Below are 6,442 nucleotides of genomic sequence, written 5' to 3' on the forward strand. Positions count from 1 at the left end.
TTCAGAGTGGGGAAGCAACCTTGACATGGTGGCGGGAGTGGGGGGGTTAGGATTTTGATTTCTTTTTACAAGGAGCACAGATTTGAACATGAATTTTTTTTTCCTTTGGGGCTGCTGATAAGCAGGTTTCCAAGTAGTTGGAGGTTTTTTGCTTTGATTTGGGGCCAGAGCAGAGACAAAGGGAATTGTCTTTTTCTGTAGGCTGACAATCACTATCAGAGAATAGGTATTCTATTCCAGCACAGCAAAATTTTACAGCCAAGTTTTGTTTGTTTATTTCCAAACCTCGGGTGTAAAGTTAGTTAAAAACAGAGAGGTTAGGATGACAGAATCCATGGATCAAGAAACGCTTGAATTAGCCAGATTTCAGTCTGAGCAAAAACAAAAGGAACATGAAAGACAGATAGAACTCATGCGGCTGGAGAAGGAGGTACAGGAGGCTGCCCACAGGAGGGAAATGGAGGCAAGGAAGCATGTGGAGGAGGAGAAGGAAAAAGAGAGGAAGCATGAACTGGAGATGGAGAAGGTAAAGACTCAGCAGAATATACCAACAAACCCTAGCAATCCTTCTCCAGGTAGCACTTCCCATCCCAGAAAGTTCCCCACCTACAAGGCAGGCAATGATACCGAGGCCTTCTTAGAAAACTTCAAAAGGGCCTGCCTTGGGTACAGCATCTCTACAGACCAATACATGGTAGAGCTGAGGCCGCAGCTCAGTGGACCCTGAGCTGAGGTGGTGGCAGAAATGCCAAAAGAACACATGAACAAGTATGAACTGTTTAAATCCAAGGCGAGAGTCAGAACGGGGATAACACCCGAGCATTCTCGTCGGAGGTTCAGAGTGCTAAGGTGGAAACCAGACGTGTCATTTACCAGACATGCCTACCACATTGTGAAACACTGGGGTCCCTGGATATCAGGAGCAAGTGTAGAATCTCCAATAAATTTGCCCTTCCTAATGCAAATGGAAAAATTCTTAGAGGGTGTTCCTGAGGAAATAGAAAAATACATCCTAGAGGGGAAGCCCAAAACTGTAATCGAGGCAGGAGAGATTGGAGACAGATGGGTAGAGGTGGCAGAGAAGAAAAAATATAGCACAGTTGGAGCGGAGACCAGAAGGGACAACCCCAGACCACACCCTATTACCGGGGGCCGCCCAAGGCCCCACCTACCTCCCAAAGAATCCTCCAAACACCTTATCGTCCCACCACCCCATTCTCCAGCAACCCACCTCACCCCAGTGACCCGTCAGCTGGACGATGTTTTAAATGTAACGAGCTGGGGCATGTAAAGGCCAACTGCCCCAAGAACCCCAACAGATTACAGTTCATTGCACCGGAATCACACCAAAGATCCGCAGGCCCAGATACCTCCCAGATACCCTTGGAGTGGAGGGAAACTGTGAGTGTGGACGGGAAGAAGGTCACCGCGTGGAGGGACACCGGAGCACAAGTGTCAGCTATCCATGCTTCCTTAGTGGACTCCAATTTAATCAACCCAGAGATCCAAGTGACGATTCAACCCTTCAAGTCCCACTCTTTCCATTTGCCTACAGCCAAATTGCCTGTCCAGTACCAGGGCTGGTCAGGAACTTGGACTTTTGCAGTCGATGATGATTATCCCATCCCCATGCTGTTGGGGGAAGACTTGGCCAATCATGTGAAGCGGGCCAAGAGGGTGGGAATGGTCACCCGCAGCCAGGCTAAACAAGCCATGAGGCCAAGCTCTGTTCCGGAAACTTCTCTCAGGACCCGGTCAGAGGTGATGGACCTGGACCCCAGGACAATGTCTGCAACAGCACTAGTGGATCCAGTCCCAGAGACCCAGACGGAACCAGTCCCAGAACCGGAACCAGAGGAACAACCAGCACCAGACCCACTGCCAGCACTGAATCCAGTACTTGCAACCTCAACACCAGAGGGCCCCACCGAACCTGAACCAGCAGCAGCCCATAACCCTACACAAGAGGCTCAGCCAGAGCCTGAACCCTAACATAGTCTCCCAGCGGAGAGCGGTTCACAGTCAACGGAAACAGCCCCATCCCCTACATTGCTTCCAGAAGGACCAAGCATAGGTCCACAATCCAATGAGGAACTGATGTCTCCAGCATCAAGGGAACAGTTCCAGACCGAACAGGAAGAGGATGAAAGCCTCCAGAGAGCTTGGACGGCAGCACGGAGCAACGCACCGCCTCTCAGCTCTTCTATTCGATCCAGGTTTGTTATAGAAAGAGGACTTTTATACAAAGAAACTCTTTCTGGTGGACACCAGGAAGACTGGCATCCTCAGAGACAGTTGGTAGTTCCAACTAAATACCGGGCCAAGCTCTTGAGCTTAGCCCACGATCACCCTAGTGGCAATGCTGGGCTGAACAGGACCAAATACCATTTGGGGGGGGCATTCCACTGGGAGGGAATGGGCAAGGATGTTTCTACCTATGTCCGGTCTTGTGAAGGATGCCAAAGAGTGGGAAAACCCCAAGACCAGGTCAAAGCCCTTCTCCAACCACTCCCCATCATTGAAGTTCCATTTCAGTGAGTAGCTGTGGATATTCTGGGTCCTTTTCTGAAAAAGACACCCAGAGGGAAGCAGTACAGACTGCTTCATGGATTTTGGACTGCTTTCATGGATTTTGCCACCCGATGGCCGGAAGCAGTAGGTCTAAGCAACCCCAGGGCTAAAAGTGTGTGCCAGGCACTAGCAGACATTTTTGCCAGGGTAGGTTGGCCCTCCGACATCCTCACAGGTGCAGGGACTAATTTCCTGGCAGGAACTATGGAAAACCTCTGGGAAGCTCATGGGGTAAATCATTTGGTTGCCACTCCTTACCACCATCAAACAAACGGCATGGTGGAGAAGTTTAATGGGACTTTGGGGGCCATGATCCATAAATTCGTAAATGAGCACTCCAACGATTGGGACCTAGTGTTGCAGCAGTTGCTCTTTGCCTACAGAGCTGTACCACATCCCAGTTTAGGGTTTTCCCCACTTGAACTTGTATATGGCTGTGAGGTTAAGGGGCCATTACAGTCGGTGAAGCAGCAATGGGAGGGACTTACACCTTCTCCAGGAACTCACATTCTGGACTTTGTAACCAACCTACAAAACACCCTCCGAACCTCTTTAGCCCTTGCTAAAGAAAACTTACAGGATGCTCAAAAAGAGCAAAAAGCCTGGTATGATAAACATGTCAGAGAGCGTTCCTTCAAAGTAGGGGACCAGGTCATGGTCTTAAAGGTGCTCCTGGCCCATAAAATGGAAGCATCGTGGGAAGGGCCATTCATGGTCCAGGAGCTCCTGGGAGCTGTTAATTACCTCATAGCATTCTCCACCTCCAACCGAAAGCCTAAGGTGTACCATATTTATTCTTTAAAGCCCTTTTTTTCCAGAGAATTAAAGGTTTGTCAGTTTCCAGCCCAGGGAGGAGACGACGCTGAGTGGCCTGAAGGTGTCTATTACGAAGGGAAAAGTGAACCTCTCCATGACCCTTGGGCGTATGCAGTGACAGCAGACCAAGGAGCTGTGCGCAAGCTATGCGCCGACATTCTCATCCACCCCAGGACTGACTGAACGGGCATACCGCTCCATTGACACAGGTAATGCTCGCCCAATTAGAGCCCGACCTTACCGGGTGTCTCCTCAAGCTAAAACTCCTGTAGACCGGGAGATCCAGGATATGTTACAGAGTGCATGGGCATCTCCAGTGGTTCTAGTTCCCAAAGCAGATGGGAAGATACGTTTTTGCGTGGACTACCGTAAGCTAAACGCTGTAACTCGCCCAGGCAACTATCCAATGCCACGCACAGATGAACTGTTAGAGAAACTGGGGCGGGCCCAGTTCATCTCTCCCTTGGACTTAACCAAGGGGTACTGGCAGGTACCGCTAGATGAATCTGCCAAGGAAAGGTCAGCCTTCATCACACATCTCGGGCTGTATGAATTTAATGTCCTCCCTTTTGGGCTGCGGAATGCACCCGCCACCTTCCAAAGACTTGTAGATGGTCTCCTAGCGGGATTAGGAGAATATGCAGTCGCCAACCTTGACGATGTGGCCATATTTTCAGATTCCTGGGCAGAACACCTGGAACATCTACAAAAAGTCCTTGAGCGCATAAGGGAGGCAGGACTAACTGTTAAGGTCAAGAAGTGTCAAATAGGCCTAAACAGAGTGACTTACCTTGGACACCAGGTGGGTCAAGGAACTGTCAGCGCCCTACAAGCCAAAGTGGATGCGATCCAAAAGTGGCCTGTCCCAAAGTCAAAGAAACAGGTTCAATCCTTCTTGGGCTTGGCTGGTTATTACAGACGATTTGTACCAAATCGCCGCCCCACTGAGAGACCTAACCAAAAAGAAACCGCCAAATGCTGTTCAGTGGACCAAAAAGTGTCAGGAGACCTTTCACCAGCTTAAAGCGACACTCATGTCTGACCCTGTACTAAGGGCCCCAGACTTTGACAAACCGTTCCTAGTAACCACAGATGCGTCCGAGCGTGGTGTGGGAGCAGTTTTAATACAGAAAGGACCTGATCAAGAATTCCACCCTGTAGTGTTTCTCAGCAAAAAACTGTCTGAGAGGGAAAACAACTGGTCAGTCAGTGAAAAAGAATGTTTCGCCATTGTCTACGTCCTGGAAAAGCTACGCCCATACGTTTGGGGACGGCGTTTCCACCTGCAAACCGACCATGCTGCACTACAGTGGCTTCATACCGCTACGGGAAATAACAAAACACTTCTTCGGTGGAGTTTAGCTCTCCAAGATTTTGATTTCGACATCCAACACATCTCAGGAGCTTCTCACAAAGTGGCTGATGCACTCTCCCGTGAAAGTTTCCCCACAATCAACTGGTTAAAACCGTCCTTGAGATGTGGAAAAGATTGTTTGTCTTTATGTATTTGGTAGTATATTTAGAGGTGCATGTGTCTTATTAACTCTGTTTTTCCTAGAGCTCCAGGAAGAAATCCTAGCCACCATTTCACCCTAGCTGAGATTTGGGGGACGTGTCATAAATATAAAGGGAAGGGTAAACCCCTTTAAAATCCCTCCTGGCCAGAGGAAAAATCCTCTCACCTGTAAAGGGTTAAGAAGCTAACGGTAACCTCGCTGGCATCTGACCAAAACGACCAATGAGGAGACAAGATACTTTCAAAAGCTAGGAGGAGGGAGAAAAACAAAGGGTCTGGCTCTGTCTGTATGGTGCTTTTGCCGGGGATAGAAAAGGAATGGAGTCTTCGTACTTTTAGTAAGTAATCTAGCTAGGTATATGTTAGATTATGATTTCTTTAATTGGCTGACAAAAGAACTGTGATGAATAGAATGACTATTCCCGTCTGTGTGTCTTTTTTGTAACTTAAGGTTTTGCCTAGAGGGAATCTCTATGTTTTGAATGTTATTACTCTGTAAGGTATCTACCATCCTGATTTTACAGAGGTGATTCCTTTACTTCTATTAAAAGTCTTCTTGTAAGAAAACTGAATGCTTTTTCATCTTTCTAAGATCCAAGGGTTTGGGTCTGTGGTCACCTATGCAAACTGGTGAGGATTTTTACCAAACCTTCTCCACGAAGTGGGGTGCAAGGGTTGGGAGGTTTTTGGGGAAAGACGTGTCCAAACTACGTTTCCCAGTAAACACAGATAAAGTTGGGTGGTGGCAGTAGAAATCCAAGGGAAAGGGTAAAATTAATTTGTACCTTGGGGAAGTTTTAACCTAAGCTGGTGAAGGTAAGCTTAGGAGGTTTTCATGCAGGTCCCCACATCTGTACCCTAGAGTTCAGAGTGGAGAAGGAACCTTGAGAATGGCGTAGGGATGCTAACGAAGAACTTTAGCACCAGAAAAGTGCTGACCCCAAAGGCAGGGGCCATCGCGTGTGCTGACCGCCGCGTTCCTCCCTCCCCGAATCGAAGGCACAGCCCACGTGGGTGGGGGCCCTGCCACCTTGTTCTCTGGGAGAAGAAGCTGTATGGATGGATTGAGGAAACCCTGCCTCTCTGGGCTGGCTGGACCGTTACACGGACCGGAACTGAATGCAAAGCTGGGATCCCTGGGGACCGTCTGGGGACACCTGAAAAGACGGGGGCAGCGATCCAGGAGTTCACAGAGGTTTAGATTGGATATTAGGAAAAATTTTTTCACTAAGAGGGTGGTGAAACACTGGAATGCGTTACCTAGGGAGGTGGTAGAATCTCCTTCCTTAGAGGTTTTTAAGGTCTGGCTTGACAAAGCCCTGGCTGGGATGATTTAACTGGGAATTGGTCCTGCTTTGAGCAGGGGGTTAGACTAGATGACCTTCTGGGGTCCCTTCCAACCCTGATATTCTATGATTCTATGATTCTATGAGAGCACCACCGGTTGGGGGGATCTGCCCTGTTTCCTGACACCTTCCCTGAGCCCGGCACTCCCAGTGGAGCCGCTCCAGAGAGAGCGGGACGAACTGAGCCCTGCAA

The sequence above is a fragment of the Lepidochelys kempii genome, unplaced genomic scaffold (assembly GCF_965140285.1).
Source record: "Lepidochelys kempii isolate rLepKem1 unplaced genomic scaffold, rLepKem1.hap1 scaffold_96, whole genome shotgun sequence".
Classification (NCBI taxonomy): Eukaryota; Metazoa; Chordata; order Testudines; family Cheloniidae; genus Lepidochelys; species Lepidochelys kempii.